Raw genomic sequence first — 5,352 nt, forward strand, 5'->3', positions numbered from 1 at the left:
AGAACTGAATCGACGACCGAGTTGAAAGTTGACATTTGATTGAGTTGGAAGCAAAAAAAATACCGTAGGCCTCCGGAGAGAGCCCTGATCTATTGTTTACACGGGTTCGATACGAAAATGGGTGGACGAGCAAAGAGATCGACGCGGGGTGGAAGCACCAGAGAGCAACGGGAGTGGGAGGTGGAGCTGGGGAGCCTGGAGGGCGGAGAGGGCGAAAAGAGTGGTCAGAGGAGAAAGGAAGGGGCGCTCTTATCCAGGGGCTCTTCGGCCTCCTGGAGGCCGGCCGGTGCTCTTAGGCGTGTCGTGGGCCGACAACAGGCTCTTCGGCCACCAGTGGGCCGACCTGTCCTCTTCGGCCTCCCGCCGGCCGACAAGCCCCACTTCGGCCTCCCACCGGCCGACGGGGTGCTAGTGTTGATATTTTTTTTATTTTGTCACATGCTTTTCTATTTTGATACAAATTAGGTAGTACTTTTGAAAAAAAATAAAAATAACTCAAAAGGTTAATGTGCTTTCAGGCCGGGAAGTTTTCTGTTCTTATTAGAACACCTGTCGAAATGTCCCACGCTAATGGCAATGGCTGCTATATTTGTTGACTTTATAATTTCTGTACTTATCCCTGTTTTGTCATTTTTTTAATATTAGAACGCCTGTCAAAATGTCCGAAATACAGTCTCCGGAAGTATTAACAATTGTGGTCGTAACTACTGGTGCTTGCAATAATAAATAATGGCATAAAATTGGCAAAAGTCTTCGATTGATCAAGTTGCTGTCATTACTACGTTGAACATGAATATCCACCTGCTTATTTATACCCCTCATTGTTCAGAATGCAACTGGAATAAGTCCGCAAATCAAGAAGAAGAAGAAGCACCATGACGATTGGGGGCTCTGTGGACTGGAGAGGAAACCCCATCGACAGAGAGGTGCATGGAGGAGTCAGAGCAGCATGGTTCATGTATGGTAAGTTCTCATTTTGCAGATACATGCGCAGCGCGGGCATGCCGTACTCCAGTTTCCCTTAATTTTCAAGCATTTGCTCTAAGTTCGAAGGTTTTAAGCAATTTCAGTCCTTGTTTCTCCTAACAGTTGCCAACGTGGTAATGAACATGGTTATTGTCCCAAACCTGCTGAATCTGGTTACCTATCTCCATGGAACAATGCATATGGGGGTCTCTGGCTCTGCAACTACTGTCACCAATCTTGTTGGTGCTACATGCGGGTTTGCATTAATAGGAGCTTTCCTCTCAGACTCTTACATCATGCGCTCCAGAACTATACTCGTCTTCGGTCCATTGATGTTTCTGGTAATATGCAAGCTTGTTTGTCAACTGTCTATAAGATTAGGATTTATATTATTATTATGCAAGGCAAATATTCTTTAGTTATTTACATAATATTGTCATGTCACTTACTAAAATGAGAACTTGCCAACAATAGAGAAAGAGGCAATAAGACCTGTTATAGCTTCATCAATTATGTTTGAATCATTGGCGGCTTAATGAAATAAAGAAGTGAATAATAAAACGTAATGTCACCATGTCACTGCAAAAAACAAAATAAAAACTCTGCAAAAATTCGAAAGTTTTTTCTCTGTCTGAAGGGTTGAAACTACGTGTCTCTGTCTGAAGTACTTCTCCAAAGCTAAAATTCAACTCTGATGCATACAAATATAAGACGATTTTTGGGTTTGCATAATTTGAAAGTGCATTGTTTGTTGAGGATAGACTTCTCGAACATACCTATCTAGAACAGTGATATTTTATCGCGAAAAAAGAAAATCAAAAACCCTGAACAGCCATTTGCTGCTAACTTTAACTTAACTTGTCATGTCTTAATAGCAATCTTTTCAAAAAATGTCTTAATAGCAATACGCTATTAGGACTTTTCATGTCTAAGTTTGACTATGACAACGATATGCTTCTAAGTTTGACTTAAAACAGTTCAATATCTGACACTGATAGGTACCTACTCTGGCATATCCTTTGACTGTAAAATCCACTTACCTTGGAGTTGAACACGTCTGCTGTGAAAAGTCTCGCATTGCATCTCCTTCTAAGACTTGCATTAGTTTCATTCATACTCCCTCCGTTTCATAATATAAGTCTTTTTAGAGATTTCACTAGAGGACTACATACGGATGTATATAGACATACTTTACTGTGTATATTCATTCATTTTGCTCCGTATGTAGTCCTTTATTGAAATCGCTTAAAAGACTTATATTTAGGAACGGAGGGAGTAGTATTTTCTTGTAGAAAATTGTAACTAGTTTTGGAAGCATATGATGCTAAAAATGTACTTCTCCACAATAGTTATATGTAAATCAACGGAATTTATATTTTGGGTCCATAAAATTTCGAGTGTGAAGGAACTAACAGCCGGAGAAAAGGAAGGAGCTTGTCGGAGCAAAGAAAGGAGCTCGCGGAAGAAACCGGGTCTATCTTAGGGTGGCAGGCGACCCTTATTAAATTCGTACACGAGTTAGTTGCTCCAAAAGTCCGAAAGCCCCCCCCCCCCCCCCCCCCCGGTCGTGTGGTCGATGTAGCCTTTTTTTTAACACTACATTGGAGGTAGTTTTGGGAAATTGGAGGAAGGCGTCGGAAGGTTTAAGAAAGTCGGGAGGTTCAAGAAAGGATCCGGTTGTTCGTTTTGCATCCGATGGCTAGAAAGAATCGACTGACCCAAATAACCTTTGCAGTGGACTTGCACCTAGCCACTTCCTTACTATTCAGTGCAAAATCGAGCTCAATATGCCAGGATGGGCCAACAATAAAACTGTTCATAAGATTTATTTTTTCTATGATATAAGACTATTGGAAAAAATTCAGGGTGGGCCGTGACCCACCCTGTCCACCCTCTAGCTCCGCCACTGCACTCACCCTATGCAATCTCTTTAAAATAATATCACTGATTGCAGAATCAAGTTGAAGTTGTAAAGCACATACAAGGATACTTCTCGTCGGGTTTCTAAATATAAGACATTTTAGACATTTCACTATTGAACTACATATAGATGCATAGAGACATATTTTAGAATATAGATTCATTTATTTTGTTTTGTATGTAGTCTATAGTTAAATTTTTAAAAGGTCTTATATTTAAAAACCGGGAGAGTATGATATTAGTCATTAGTTTATTACAGTATGATCAAACATTCATGTGCGCAGGGCTATGGGCTGCTCGCCCTACAAGCATACCTACCCTCGCTCCATCCCGCGCCTTGCAACATTGAAGCAGACCTAAGCAGGTGCAAGGAGGTCCATGGCCGGAACGCCACCTTGTTGTACGCAGCCTTGTACATCAGTGCATTTGGCGATGGCTGTATACGTACATGCATGCCATCCCTGGGAGCAGACCAGTTTGACCGTCAAGATCCTACCGAGTCCCGCCAGCAGTCCAGCTTCTTCAACTGGTACACCTTCGGGATCTCCCTTGGAGGCTTTATCGGGTTGATCCTCATAGTGTGGCTCGAGAACTACAAGGGGTGGGACATCGGGCTTGGGGCGTGCGCCATCCTGGTTCTGTTTGGGTTGCTCCTTGTTGCTGCCGGCCTGCCTTTCTACCGCAACCAGGTGCCGGAAGGAAGCCCTCTTACTCGGATACTGCAGGTTGTGCTCTCTCTTGGCTTAAAATTGGGTACATAAGGTACATTCAATTATCAAGAAATGCCTTCAGAATATCATTTAACTGAAAATTTTCCTTCCAGGTTCTTGTGGTTGCATTAAGGAACAGGAATCTTGAACTTCCAGAGAAGCTGGAAGAAGCAGAGGAGTGCCGTACTGGGACTGGGACAGGGTCTGCTCAAGTAGTCCCTCAAAGGAAAAGCCTGAAGTAATATTCGGTGAAATAACACCATTTTCTGAGCATATACTTCTCATAGTGTGTTAGTTGTATTCCCTATTAGAAACTTTTCCATTGATTTGGACAGGTTCCTCGACAAAGCTTACATCCACCACGGAAAGATGGGGATTGGTCAGTTTGCAGCGTGACGAAGGTGGAGGAGACGAAGATCGTGCTCCGCGTGCTCCCTCTCTTCTTCAGCTCCATGGTCGCATACGTATCGAACACGATCGTCTTCACGTTCACCGTGCAGCAAGGTGGCATGACCAACACAAGTCTGGGCAAGATCCACGTCTCCCCGGCGACGCTCTTCATCATCCCCACCACATTCCAGCTGATAATGCTCGCCGTCTACGGCCAGTTCGTCGTGCCGTTCCTGCGAAAGCGCACGGGCTACGTCGGCGGCATCACCCATCTGCAGCGCATCGCCATAGGCTTCGCCTCCATGATACTCGCCGCGGCCATCGCGGCGGTCGTCGAGAGAAAAAGGAAGGAGGCTGTAGTGCAGATGTCCCTGTTCTGGCTCGCGCCTCAGTTCTTCCTGCTTGGGGTGGCAGACGTGACGTCGTTCACCGGACTCCTGGAGTTCTTCAACAGCGAGGCGCCACGGGGCATGAAGTCGATCGCCACGGCGTTGTTCTGGTGCGAGCTCGGGCTCGCGTCCTTGATGGCCACGTTCCTGGTGGAAATCGTGAACAGGGCCACCAGGCACGGGCAGCGGGGAGGCTGGCTCGAGGGCAAGAGCTTGAACAACAGCCGTCTTGACCTGTTCTACTGGGTTGTGGCTGTTGTCGGGCTGCTTGGTTTCTTGAACTACATTTACTGGGCCAAGAAGTATGTATACCAGCACAATCCACGCATCGCTGAGCCATCGGTTGACGAGGATTCACCTTGAAATTTGGAATTCACCATGCAATAGATTAAGGATAACTTCGGTACACTCTACACCTCCTTTAGAAAGTTTACTAGCAAAAGGACCCATGCGTTGCAACGGGAGAAAAATAATTATAATCTCCAATGGTGCTGATCATATTATGTCTTTAAAATTTTAGAACATTTCTGGAAATGCATGAACATTTTTTGAATTAGCAAACATTTTTTTCAATTGCACTCAAAAAATAACACACAAACTTTTTTTCAAAATCCTGGACTTTTATTGTTTTCACCAACATTGTTCTCAAAATTATGAACATTTTTTGGAATATGCGAATATTTTTACAAAAATCCTGAGCGTTTTTTGAATCCACAAACATTTTATTTTTTCTTCAAACTTTTATTTCAAAATTCCCAGTTTTATAAATTGCAAAAGTTTTTCGAAGTTCTAAATTATTTAAACCAAAAAATCGAACAGAAAAATGAAAATAAAAAACGAGACTAAAAACAGAGGCACGAACTGTTTTTAAGATTTTTACACGGACTTTTGTTTAAAATCGTTGACTTTTTTATTTTATAGACATTTTATCAAAGTTTAAACATTTTTTTATATGCAAACATTTTTCAAAACTCCTG

The 5,352-nt window shown here is 43.1% G+C and overlaps 1 pseudogene; it reads left to right on the forward strand.

The window, feature by feature from the left end:
* The first annotated feature begins 853 nt into the window (after window positions 1–853).
* Window positions 854–4,781, forward strand: LOC123430459 (annotated as a pseudogene).
* The last annotated feature ends 571 nt before the right edge of the window (window positions 4,782–5,352 follow it).

The sequence above is a fragment of the Hordeum vulgare genome, chromosome 2H (genome assembly GCF_904849725.1).
Source record: "Hordeum vulgare subsp. vulgare chromosome 2H, MorexV3_pseudomolecules_assembly, whole genome shotgun sequence".
Lineage (NCBI taxonomy): Eukaryota > Viridiplantae > Streptophyta > Magnoliopsida > Poales > Poaceae > Hordeum > Hordeum vulgare.